At 43.9% G+C, this 14,128-nt stretch overlaps 1 protein-coding gene across 2 annotated transcripts in view; it reads left to right on the forward strand.

The window, feature by feature from the left end:
* The window catches only part of AGAP1 (ArfGAP with GTPase domain, ankyrin repeat and PH domain 1), a 320,627-nt gene that overhangs the window by 221,848 nt on the left and 84,651 nt on the right, over nucleotides 1-14,128 (forward strand). The gene's annotated exons all lie outside the window — the stretch shown is intronic.

Genomic DNA, 14,128 nt, shown 5'->3' on the forward strand with positions numbered 1-14,128 from the left:
TTCAAAGCAGATGATGTCATCTTGAGAGAGAGGACAGGAGCATCCTTACCATATTTGCACAATTGCCCAAGCAGACTGTCAGCACCACCTCATTTAGACTGGAAGTTCAGCAGTTTTCACTCATGCAGCTTTCATTGTCTTTGAGCATACCAAATATCCTTCTAGATCCTCACCATAAGGCATTTGAGGTAGAGATCTTCACACTGTGCAGGAATAAGACATTTGCAGCTGGATGTTCTGCTGTATTAGTGTCATAGTTGGGTCATTCATCATTTTTCCATTGCAGCGAGATGGCCAGGAGGATACCAAAGGCTGTCTTATATTTAAATGAGACCTTAGAAGTGATGGTGTTTCATACTGGCTTCTAGAACGTTGTAAAGCAGGAGGAAGCCATAGCATTTCAGAGCTCAGCTAGAAAGAGGTCAGCAAGGAAATCTGATTGTTCTGATTGCTTCTAAGATATAGGCATATGTCCAATTTGTCTTTTCACTGATCTGTCTTCTCCAGAATGGTGTCAGCAGGAAGGATAAGCTCTCTGAAGAGGGTTTCAGTGTTAAATGATGTTCTCTGCCTGTGGTGTTTTAAGAATGTGTTAGCATCCAGGAGCAGTAGGACTCAGTGCTTACCCATTCTGTTTTCTAGACTGTAGGAATCTCAATTGAATGGGAAACTTTAAGATTGCTTTAAGATTGTGGAAGTTCTGACCCACATTCCCAAAATACAGGCACTATCTCTTGTTCTCTGGGTATGTGTGTTTGGCCAGAATGATGGATGAAGAGCATCCGTATCATACAGATGAAGAGCACTGGGAGGTGTTCCTCAAACTCTGCCCAGTGTGCTACACTGAAAGCAAAACTGGTCAAGGAGCAAAACCACTGCAGTGTGCTGCCTGTCTGCAGTATGGGTTCAAAGTGTACAAGGCCAGGTTGGATGGGGCTTGGAGCAACGTGCTCTAGTGGAAGGTGTCCCTGCCCATGGCGGGGGGGTTGGACCTGAATGAGCTTTAAGGTCGTTTCCAATCCAAACCATTCCATGTCTCTATGATGAGTTAAAGGAATGAAAGCAGTTCTTCAGTTTCTGTGTCCATGCTGAAGGGGTGAGTTGGCACCAGTAAACCTTTGAGGTTTAAACTGAGCTGTGTTGTGATGTTAGTTTAAGGAGTTGGTATTTCCACACAACTTTGCTGCATTTCAGCTAAGTACTTCTGTATTTACCTGGTGCTGCTGTTTAAATGGTGTGCTGTATTAGATGGATTTTTACAGTTCTGCACTTTTCCAGAAACCCATCTGCTTTTCTTGTTTAAGATCCTCTTCTTTCTGCACTCCCCCTAATTAAAACATAAAGAATTGTTGCATTCACCAATTAAAACCTGTGCTTGGCTCCAAAATGGCAAGAAATGTGAGGTTTCATCTTCAGATAATTTGACATTGGCAACCTCCTGCTCATCTTAATCTTGTTCACAGCCTCAAGTGCCAAATGTCTGTCAGTAATGTGTTTATGTGACTAAATTAACTTTTTGAGTGTAACTATAAGGCTTTGGTTTTCCCCAGCGTTTACTTATGGATGCTTAGATGCATTGTTTGCATTCAGCTTCACTTAGATTTCAAACTGAAATCTGGATGTGCCTGGAATGTTTCTTACAACAGGGGAGAAAAACATGGGGGGGGGGGGCAGTTCTGGTGACTGGTATTGATTAGACATCACGTTGATGAAGGACATGGGACTGCTGGAGCAAGTCCAGAGGAGGCCATGAGGAGGATCAGGGGCTGGAGCAGCTCCTGTATGGAGACAGGCTGAGAACGTTGGGGCTGTTCAGCCTGGAGAAGAGAAGCTGCGTGGAGACCTCAGAGCAGCTTCCAGTGTCTGAAGGAGGGGCTACAAGGATGCTGGAAAGAGGCTCTTCATCACGTACTGTAGGGACAGGAGAAGGGGAAGGCTTGGGGGTGGCAGGGGGTTGGAACTGAATGAGCTTTAAGGTCCCTTCCAGCCCAGACCAGTCTGGGATTCTACAATTAATCTAACTTTTCTAGCAGTGCTCAACAAATCAGTGCTGTTTCTGCCTGTAGCTAAGTTTGGTTTTCACACCTTCTCTGTTTGTCCCCACTCAGGAGAAAAGAGAAAAAAATAAACCAAAGCACTGTGTTTTTATCATTGAAGCATAAACTTTAACCTGGCTAAAGAATAGTGAGAACAGTGAGTGTTCTCTTCATCAGGTCTTCAAGCTTGTGTCTTACTCCTCCTTCCTGACCGTCCAGGCACAGGGTTAGTGTGTTGCATTGTCCCGCTCGTAGTATTTAAATAGCCAAAAATCAGGACTTCCCAGGGAAGGAAGGTGGATACCCCAATCACTGATAGGTGCCTCACAGCAAGCTCCCCCCAGTCTCTATCCCAAGTAGGACAGGCTGTGGTATGGAATATCCCTTTGGCTAGCGAGGGTCAGCTGTCCTGGCTGTGCTCCCTCTCAGCCTCTTGTGTCTCTCCTCACTGGCAGGGCATGGGAGACTGAGAAGTCCTTGATTTAGACCAACATCGGTGTGTTATCAACGTTATTCTCACACCAAATCCAAAACACAGCACTGTATGAGCTTCTAAGAAAAAATTAACTCTGTCCCAGTCCAAACCAGGACAAATATATGTATATAACCATATATATATCTCCACAACTGTCTTCTTGTGGAACTTCAGCAGCAAGCCAGTTCTCTGTAGCTCTGATCTTTGACGTTTGACGGATACTGTACCTAGAAGTCTGTAAAACGTATTCTGTTCTCTGTTTCTATATTAGTATGTGTCAGAGTGGAAGGGTTAATACTGAAGACGATCGCACCTCTGTACAAAGTGAGTTCTTCACCAGGGAGGCTGTCCTCAGGTCTCATCTGTATAAAAAGATAGTTTAATCTTTCAAAGGTATTTTTCACGTGTTTGTATTTTAAGATTGCTTTAATCTGAAATGTTTGCAGCCTGGAATGAGCTTTGCTCTGATGTTTCTTGGCAGGTCACTTGCCAAGTAGGTTGAGATAGAGGATCAGTTGTTTTTCTCCAGTATCTCAGAAATAAAGACTTTAGTCTGTTAAAAGAGTGGTCGAACCATCAACACATTGACCACATTCAGCAGCAGCAGAAGGGCAGGCCTTTTGGCACTAGCTAAGCTGAAGAGCTGCATTTGATGTGAGGATGCCTGTGTGCATTCAGGAGTGATGTAGCTTGATCAATTATAATTGCAAGGAAATAAGTACACAAGCCAAATTCACCCAGTATGAACGTAGAAAAGTAAATTATGTTTGCAGAGAATAATAGAAGTTGAGAGACACATTCTCAAGAAAAGACATAATAAGAGCAAAGTGTGACGCTTCATAAACTGTTCTGATTCAAATAATGTGGCTTAAAAATGTCGCGAGCCCAATGCATTGTACATTTAAACACCTTTTAAGTAAGTCTTAAAGAGGAAAAAGAGCAAGCTTACTAGATTGACACTCTTTTAGTTTACTTAACCATTTGATATAAATTTTAATAATCTAAATTTATAATAATAATACAAATTCTAAATGTGATAAAGTCGAGATATGTTTTAAGCACAAAGTAAAAGGTTAATGTATAGCTGCCATCAGCGTAATTTGCGATTTCAGAATTCCTCTTTTTACATCCATACTTTGGAAGTTCACATATATGTGCTTGTAATAATTAGATTTCTTGTTTGTTGCATGTCCAGAAGCACACTGCTTTGTTTTGGCCAGGATCTGGCCAAAGTGAGTGCAAGAAACACGCACAATGCTTTCATTTCTTCTCCAGCTTAATGGAGCTTCTGTTCCAATAAACATGAGAGCTGTTGCCTCATCAAGCATGTCTGTTTGCAGGCTTGGTTTCTTTCCAGTCCAGATCACAGAGCTGGGAGTACGGGGATGTTGTGTATATGTTACCTATGGAATCCAGCACTTCAAAGCTGCTTCACAGTATACACAGTTCAAGGAGTGAAAGAAGCCTCTGTGTTAGATCCGATGCGCAAGTCCTTCACAACCTGCTGATTGTTGGGGGACAGCTGAAGCGCAGAGACCTGGCCTTCCCCGCAGGTGGAAGAGCATCTCCTTTCAAGTCTCTGGGCCCTTCATTTATTACAGTTGATCTCATCCCTTAATGCAGCCATCGTGTGTGCCACCCGCAGCCCAGGTCGATGAGGAGTATCCAGTTTACACGTCACTCCAGGCGAGTGGCTTTTCTGATGCATGGGTTTTGTGAGAGCAAAAAGAAGGGTCCTGGCTCTGGTTGTCTGAACCCTCAAAAGAGCTGGTAAGAGCTAGAAAGAGTGATTGATAAAATGTTTGTCAATGACAGTTGTGTCATCTGACACATATAAAAGGTGGCAAAGACGTTGCTTTATGTTAAATGCGTTACTTTTCCTCTATAGGTTTCTGCAATAGGAACATGTTTGATTTTTTGTCTCTGATTATCACAGTATCACACGGTATCACAGTATGTTAGAGATTGGAAGGGACCTCAAAAGATCATCTAGTCCAATCCCCCTGCTGGAGCAGGAACACCCAGATGAGGTTACACAGGAATGTGTCCAGGCGGGTTTTGAATGTCTCCAGAGAAGGAGACTCCACAACCCCCCTGGGCAGCCTGTTCCAGTGTTCCGTCACCCTCACTGAGAAGAAGTTTCTTCTCAAGTTTAAGTGGAACCTCTTGTGTTCCAGTTTGTACCCATTACCCCTTGTCCTATCATTGTTTGCCACTGAGAAGAGCCTGGCTCCATCCTCGTGACACTCCCCCTTTATATATTTATATACACTAATAAGGTCCCCCCGCAGTCTCCTCTTCTCCAAACTATAGAGACCCAGCTCCCTCAGCCTTTCCTCATAAGGGAGATGCTCCACTCCCTTAATCATCTTAGTTGCCCTGCGCTGGACTCTCTCCAGCAGGTCCCTGTCCTTCTTGAACTGAGGGGCCCAGAACTGGACACAATATTCCAGATGCGGCCTCACCAAGGCAGAGTAGAGGGGAAGGAGGACCTCTCTCGACCTACTGACCACCCCCCTTCTAATACACCCCAGGATGCCATTGGCCTTCTTGGCCACAAGGGCACAGTGTTGGCTCATGGTCATCCTGCCATCCACTAGGACCCCCAGGTCCCTCTCCCCTACACTACTCTCTAACAGGTCGTTCCCCAGCCTGTATTGGAACCTGGGGTTGTTCCTGCCCAGATGCAGGACTCTACACATTCCCTTGTTATATTTCATCAAGTTTCTCCCTGCCCAACTCTCCAGCCTGTCCAGGTCCCGCTGGATGGCAGCACAGCCTTCTGGCATGTCAGCCACTCCTCCCAGCTTAGTGTCATCAGCAAACTTGCTGACAGTACACTCAATTCCCTCATCTAAAGCATTGATGAATATATTAAATAATACTGGTCCCAGTACTGACCCTTGAGGCACTCCACTAGATACAGGCCTCCAACTAGACCCCGCCCCATAGACTACAACTCTCTGGCTTCTGTCCTTCAGCCAGTTCGCAGTCCATCTCACTACCTGATCATCCAGACCACACTTCCTCAGTTTAGCTATGAGGATGCTGTGGGAGACTGTGTCAAATGCTTTGCTGAAGTCAAGGTAGACCACATCCACAGCTCTGCCATCATCCATCCGCCGTGTTATTTCCTCATAAAAGGCTATGAGGTTGGTCAAGCATGACTTCCCCTTGGTAAAGCCATGTTGACTGCCCCTCATAACCCTCTTATCCTTGACATGCCTTAAGATGGCATCAAGGATAAGGTGTTCCATCACTTTCCCAGGGATGGAGGTGAGGCTGACCGGTCTATAGTTACTCGGGTCCTCCTTCTTGCCCTTTTTGAAGACTGGAGTGACATTTGCTTTCCTCCAGTCCTCAGGCACCTCTCCCGTTTCCCAAGACTTGGTAAAGATGATGGAGAGTGGTCTAGCAATGACTTCCGCCAGTTCCCTCAGCACCCACGGGTGCATCCCATCTGGACCCATGGATTTATGGATGTCCAGATTGCTCAACTGGTCTCTAACCCATTCCTCATCGACTAAGGCAAACTGCTCCAGTGACCTGACTTCATCTGAGGTCTCAGGAGTACAGGGCTCTTCAGGACTGCCTCCGGCAGAGTAGACTGAGACAAAGAAGGCATTCAATAACTCTGCCATCTCTGTATCTTCTGTCACCAGGGCACCCTGGTGACACTCTGATTAAGAGTATCCTTGGTGTTGCTTCCATTATTTCTTTTCCTTTCTGATGCTGGTGCTCATGGCATACTTTACCAGGAAAGCATTAGCCTTTTTCTAACTGGCATGATGCCATTAACAACCTATTTATTATATAGCAGTTATTCAGCTGTGATTGGAAAATGTTAATGGTGAAAGTCTCTTGAATTTTTTTCCAAATCACTGATATTTGGGCTTGTCACTGAAGTCTTGTGGACTGACAGTGGAGAGCTACCTAACCTCTCCTCAATTACCAGTGAGTGGGTTTGATGCTTGAAGTTACTCACAGGTTATACAGACTGAAGGTTAAAGTACAAAAGTAGAGACAGAGACGTCTCTCTGGTTCTGAGCTTTTCTTTGAAGAGAGTCGGTTCTTCCTTTCTGTCTTTATTTTGCCTATCCTGCAATACAAGGTAAATATTTCAGTAGGAAAGGATGCAGTAGGGCATGGGTTCATTATTTTGCGAGTGCCTCAAGACCTCAAGGCTCTGTTTCAATGCAGACTATTGTTAATTGAGGGGTTTTTCCAATTAGAAGACAATGCTGATCGTTAGATCAGGCGGAGCTCTGACCCTCTCTGTGCAATTAGGGTGACTTTGTTATGCATATCATTTTGACAAGGGTATAAGATTGTATTTGTCACACGGTGTTGTATGCACTTGATCATGGTGTAGCTTGTGTATCCAGAACGTGTTCTTTTAGTAGTTCTTCCAAGTGTTTGCTTTTCTGCAGATCATCATTTCTGGGGGTGGTCCTGATAGGTTTGCTAGGTCCAGCGTGCCACAGCTGGTAACTTCCTTGAGGTGTCTGATTATTGCCTGTCTTCAGAAGTGGGGGATAGACTAACCAGGAATCGAACCAGGAGATACTGCCCTGAAAACATTCCACAGCCGTACGGTTTGTCTTTAAAAGGACCATCCATCTCCTTTCTCCCTCACAGGGTGGCTAAGAACTACTTACCTGGAACAAATCCCCATAACCGGCTGCCTTTTGTAATATTCCTCTCTTTCCCATTTTGTATACACTTGATGGCCAGGAGAAGCAATGCCCATAGCATCATGCACACAGTTTGTAGCAATTCAGGGTGACACCATGTAAGAATCACATCTTTTCAACAGATCTGATGCTGCCCAGCGAAAACATTATGCCAGAAGAATTAGAGACATCCCTTATACATCTAGACTGTGGGTTTGTTCAGTGGGAGCCATGAAGTTAGTTTGCCTTGGGATGTGGTTGCAATCCTACAACATCTAAGACTTACATCTCTTTCTAGTTTGTTGTCCTTATGTATTCAAACAACTTGTCATGTTTGATCTTTCCACAGGGCATATTCAGCACACAGTACAAAGGAGGCAAAGATGCATCTGCATAATGGGGGATAAAACAGATTAGCGAACTGTGTTCACACAGGGAGTAGTTCATAATATCTCTACCCCTGAGAACTAAAGCTGCTGTAAGCAAGATGTGTGGAAGAGAGATTAGCATCTCATTCTTGTTTCATGTTCTGAGGCTTGCAGGTGCTCTAATATTCAGTAGTCTTTACTTTGCTTGCCACTGAATTGGCAACGCAGGAGGGTTGCTTGAGAATAGGTGTATCCTCTCCTTTTGTAAGATGGTAAATTCCTTCTGTGGTACAAGAAGCTAACTTCATAAGATGGCTTTGAAAAGGAGTTAACAAAATACAGTTGCTTTTCTTCTTGCTAGGAATACTTTGATTTCTAAGGAGCAGGATGGTGTTTTACTAGCACTGTAATAGGGTGCTCCTTAGGAGGGAAAATGTACTGAGCAATATACTTGTATGGGGTTTTTTAAACACTATATTACTTTTTTGCTTTCACGCTTCCTTTATGATGGTCGGACATTGCGTATTAGTAGAAAATGAGTTAGAAGTAACTTTGTCTTCCCTTTAGATAACAGAGATTGTAACACGGGCTTTACTATCTCTGACATTACTGAAGCCAGTCCTTCTGATACCTGTGACTTGCTGCCATGAGCCTGACTCTATCTCTCAAGTCTGTGTATGATGTCCCTCTCTTCTCACAAAGTGGCTTATTAGGCTTCCGAGGGGAAACGATCCTGCCATGCCTCCAGGTCTGCTTTGCTTGAGGCATGCGACCACATAGCAAAACCCAGACCTTCCAAAAGCCGGGAGACAGAGAGGTAAAGAGACTCTTTCTTTTTCCTTCCCCCTAAGAAGGTAGCTTAGTTTTCCTTATTTAATTGAAATTGCTACGCGAGGGAAGGAGGCAGTAACTTAGGCATTCAGTGGGGTTTTCTGTACATGACAGGATAGCTTTGTGATTTACAGGCTTTAGGCACAAGGCTGGAAAAATGGTAGACGCCGTGGAAAGAGAATACTCCTGAGGCTCTTTCATCTCCATCCCCCAGTTCTGCTCAGAGCTTCCTTTTAATTTCCTTCAGTGCAGCAGGTTAATTTAAGCCCTCGATAGCTGGAGTGTCCAAGCTGAATTCAGCTAAACGATGACCGGATGCGCCTAATTCCTACCGAAGGTACGAGCTCTCTGTACTTCAGACATTTCTGCCTTCTTTATTTTGTCTGTCGGCTGTAATCTCGTGCCACCCCTTCTCCCCCACTTGTGAGTGTTTATTACCTTCTGCAGACTTCTGCCAGGCTGCAGTTTTGACAGGATTTTAATGTCAGTCCTGTACCATCCGTGCCTGACTCCAGCTTTCTGCAGTCATTGTGCAATTGCAGCATCCCTTTAACTTCAGTTAGAGGCAGAGGAGGAATATAAAGAACTTGATAGAACATTTATGGTAATAGCTGTAAAGGGAAGCTGTAGAGCTTTGGATTTCACAGCCAGAAAAATCTCAGCTTGGGGAAATGGGTCTGAAATACAACTACAGATGGTTTTAGCCTATTGCTTCCCCTGTTTAAATAAAAGGATTGCTTTTTTTCACCTCTATTTAAAACACATGTGTAGAAGATGAAAGTGTCCAGCTATTTTTTTATTATTCAGTCCACCAGCTACCGACATCTTTGCGTTATTTCATTTCAGCACTAATGGCATAGTGAAAGTTCTGAAACACCCTCTTTGGATCCAGCCTTCCTTGGGTCACGGCAAAGATTCCTGCTGCAAACAGAGCTGTTGCTGTTGTTTTCGTCATCAGCGCTTTCTTTTTCCTCTTGAACCTGGTGCTATTAATTGTGTTGCTGCTTCTGCTCTTTAATTGATCCCATTCACCGGGCCCGCTTTTGTAATGTCTGGCTTCTTGTCACTTGGGCAAATCAAAAACCCAAATTAATCAATCTCCAGCCACTTGAGAATAAGGCCATGTTGGGGAGCTGGGCTTGACAAAAAAGTCTAATTTCACTTTGAAAGCCTGTTGGAAAAATGTAACAAGAAGATGCAAGAAAAATGTAAACCAGATCAAGCTCGACTTTGGTCTCTGGAGAATAGCATCACCTGTTGAGTTTGTTTCAAGTGCTTGTAAATAGGTGATTTGACAAAAATACGGAATAAATCAAAAGACATGAAAATAGAAGAGGTCAGAATATCCTTGTTTCCGCTGCACATGGTTACACAGGAGAGAGGGTTGTGTGTGAGAGAGAGAATAGGAACTGTGGGCCAAAGATGAAGCTCCACTCTTAGATTTTTGTACCTCTGCCTTTGTGCTGTGCTATGCCTGTACCTTGTATGTTGCCCCTTTTCCTCATGCTTTTTACACCCCAGCTCCTTTACCCTGGCCTGGGGCACACATACCTGCTTATTGTGCCTCATTTTCTTCTCCTCCTTGGTTCCTGTGCTGGTATGTTCTGCAGCTCTATAATGCAGGCACTGCAAGTTGTGAAGAAGAAACAGCTTCAATTCAGATCTCAGACGTGCTCGGTGCAGATGCTGAGGAATTTGGGGTGCAAGTTACTCATACTATGCTAGGGGCACCAAGGAAGCACAGGCTGGCTTTGAATTACACAGGGGAGGAGAGAAGGTTGTGTGTGTTGTGGCTGCTCCATCCCTGGCAGTGTTCAAGGCCAGGTTGGACACAGGGGCTTGGAGCAAGCTGCTCTAGGGGAAGGTGTTGCTGCCTGTGGCAGGGGTTGGAACTGGATGAGCTTTAAGGTCCCTTCTGACACAGACCAGTCTGGGATCCTATGGATTCTATGGATTTCTTACCCTTTTCAAATCCAGGAGGACTCTTGCAACGTCCTTGCAAGGCACAGATGGAGTTGTCTTTTGAAATCCTTTTGTGGAGCACATGCACCTTCCAAATAATACAGCCGAAACTATGAAAAGATGAGAAGTGAGACTTGTGTAGAATGTTATCTCTTACAAACATACAATACTGACCTGGGATCAAACTGAGAGATGCTGCCCTGAAACTGATCCCAAATGCATTTCAAATGAGAACTGAAGCGCGGTACAACAGCACAGCCCTTGAGACTCTGCTGAGAAGGTTTGGTTGTTTTCTTTGTTCATTTAATGTTCCATCTCATAGTTCTGGGTTGTAGTTGTAGACAAGATACTTCTTCCTTTCCAACTCTTATTTCTCCTACCACAACCTTTGTCTTATCCTATGTGTCATGCACCTGTAGAGAAAAATCACTGTGCTAACAACAGAGTGGTTGGCTTATTTAATATCCCATCTCTTGATAACAAGGCGTTTGTTTACCAGGTATCACACGTTCCTCCTGGGTATGGAGCGAGGTACTGCGCATGTTTAAATGGCTTCAGCTAACTTACATAGATGTCAGCTGACCCTAAATGTGCTCTGAATTGTCTGGTTTACTACTTTTTCTGGAATGTACTTTCTCATACTGCTTTGTGTAGAAGTTCTCCTATCTCTTGGTATAAACTTCATGTTATTCCATGATGCTGCCAAGCTGGAAGGTCACCGTTAATGAGAAACCTGTTCTCCTGTTCATATAGAAAGTGACTGAACACACGTGTGAAATTCATGGCATCCTCCTTAAGGTGTTGTGAGCATGCAGAGGTAAACTGCAAGGACCCAGCTCATGGCAGCTCTCACTCACAGCTGAGAGGAGTTAATGATGGCACTGGTGTTAGAGGAGGTCAGGGAGGTAAGCTGGCTGTTTGCTGGAAGAGGGTATGGGCATCTCTAGCTCGCCTGTCTGGGTTGCAGGCAGCAGCAGGCTTAGGCTGGAGCATGGTGGTGCTCTGTTTTGGAGAAGAGGACGTTTTTCAGCAGCACATTGCAGCACATCACTTAAAAACATGGCCTAGCAGTTGCAGAACTGAGGATGCGCACTGGTCAGGGTAACCCCAGCTGCACGGCAAGGGGAGAGTTTTGTCCTTAATGTTGTATAATATAGATATACACCCTGCAAATGATGACCATCATCGAGGAAAGCTGCCTGTACAGTCCATCAAAAACTGCAAAGCTAATGATGGGCTGGGCAGATAATCGTGGGAGAGTTAATTGTAAGGTTCGATATGGCATCTTGTCAGCAGAGATAAGTTGTCACGTTTTCCACTTGAGCTGAAACTAAATGATTGTAAAATAAGTTATGAGTGTCCTTGGGCCTGTCTGCCAGAATGATGGCTAAGAATACATTCCTGGCCCATCAGTCTCAAGCAGCCTGCTTGATATTTATGCGAACTGAATGTTATTTTATTCCCCCTCTAGTCATGCTTGTCAGCTTCCCGAGTGAAAAGTGAAACTGCTTCTTTGACTCATACTTCAAGTATTGAAGCTCGGAGAGGCTGCAGATTGTTATTATTATTACTAGTATTATATATTTTTTTGGGTGTGTGTTGAACATTGATGCCCGATTGGGAAGAACTAATGGCTGACATTGAACGTGCGGGATGGCTGCAAAACAGCCCATCCCAACCCAGTGAAACGAATCTTATGAGTTCCAGTGCCTCTGTCAAAGCTGGTTTAGGTGTGGAGTAATGAGGTGCTTGCTTTTTTAATTTGGCGTGCCTTTTCCCTTACCCTAGATAGAGATATATATATACATATATATATATATATATATTTAATAGCTCCAGCAGTGGTCGTCTGTTCTCAGGCGTGGTAATTGATACAAAATAAAATGCATTATTTGTATTCAGTCAGGAGGATGAGATTGTATTCAGCGGGCTGAAGCCTGAACTCATTTACAGTTTTCCGAAGCGGGGCTTTCAGGAGCCCTCTTTTCAATTTGAAGAATACCTTGTCAGGCAAGAGAAGTAGTGGGAAATGGGAAAGCACAGCGTGTAAGCCCTGCACCTTTTGATTGCTCATATTTTAAACCAGGAGAATGTTAAATAACTTCCATCTTCAAAGGGTGGTCTGCGAAACTGGGGATACGGGGCATTAATACACCAACAATATCGGCTCGGCACCCGTTTATGAGCGACTCGCGTCTCTCTTGTGGTTGAGGGGGAGGGAAAGCTTCGGGCTCTTCGCTTCAGAGCCATTTGACGCAAGGACGGCAGGTTATTACCTGGAAAGGGCTGTGGATCATGAGGATTTACCACAGGAGGTTAATTCTTCAGCTCCCCGGCGCGAGTAGTCAAACCGTACGGTCCTCATTCTTCAGAGCCCACGAGCGGGTTTTGTTAGAGCAATTTATAGCCTATAAATTAGACTAAGCTGCAGTGATTGCATAGATCTACCTTCACCTTCTTAAACAAGGATCCTACTGAAAAACATTCCCTGTGGTTTTGCGTCAGAGCACCATTTCTTCCCTGTTTTATGGATCTGAGGGATCACGGTTGACACTGCAGTCGCACGTGGTTATGAACACAGCCCTTGTACCTTCTCAAGTCAACATGTAGGCCTAGCAGTAACCAGCTTACATCCGTGTCATGCCTTTGTATTGCTGCCATCCTCTTTTGCACGTTCTGTTCAGTGTCAAGGAGCCAGAGGTATCCATGTCTCCTGTACCAAGAGCATGCAGAGCACTGGCATGGATTCTCATCAGGGATTGCCTTTCTCTTTACCTGGAGACATAGCAAACCCTTGCAGGATAGTCACTTTGAGCATTTATGGGTCAAATACTTAGAGTCTCCTACACAGATCTATAGCAAATCCATTCCCATAGTTCCTGGTTTTGGTTAAATACTTGATGAGTGGTTACAAAATAGTGGACATAGGGAAAACAGCAAAAATCCTGAATAAAAAGCTTATGTTTGATTTGGGCTCTATTGCCAGGCATTTAGCTGCATAATTTATCCCCCACTAATAACTTGCAGCACAACTGTGCTTAATGGGTAATTAGTAAGTAAATTTATTAGGGGAAAAAAGCATGTTTCTTTATCACATAGGCAGTTGTATGTGGATTTAGTTACTCAAAGAGCCAAAACTACTCTTTAAATAATCTTTGGCTTTGTATTTTTCTGTATTAATTCATCTTAAGTGCTGTTCTGGCTCTAGAAAAAGCTTTGCTTTCCATGATAGCGAACACTATACTTAAAGTGTAGGATGTTATGTTAAATTTCATGATTTAAACCAAAACGAAACCAACAAAATAGAACTGCATTTAGCACTAATCATAGCCCAAAGAGTGGTTGCAGTTAAACCAAAACCATATTACCAGCCTTGGGGGAAATACTGGATTAAGGTTATTACTATTTTCTACGTGAAAGGACCCAGATGGAAAGTGACATTTCAAGTATGTCTTCATTGCCTAAACTTGTGTTAAATGTGGCTGTTAGATGAAGAAACAAGAACTACTTCAAAGAGAAGGTATTCATGTATTACCACCCATTACCTGAGCCAGGGAAGAGACTGTGGGTCTCTGCTTATGGGAGGAGAAGGAGGTCATCAGCTTTTCATTTTGATTTGGTTGTGTGAGCTATTGGGTGGGAGAGGGAAGAAAATGACTCTGTCATTAGTTCTTCAAATGGTTGCATGTTATGCTACCATAGCTAATACAGTGGGAAACTAAACGCACGGAACATAGTATTTTTTTCTGCCCAGCATACATTAGTTACCTTCTTTCAGCACCT

This window comes from Psittacula echo, assembly GCF_963264785.1.
Source record: "Psittacula echo genome assembly, chromosome: 20".
Classification (NCBI taxonomy): Eukaryota; Metazoa; Chordata; class Aves; order Psittaciformes; family Psittacidae; genus Psittacula; species Psittacula echo.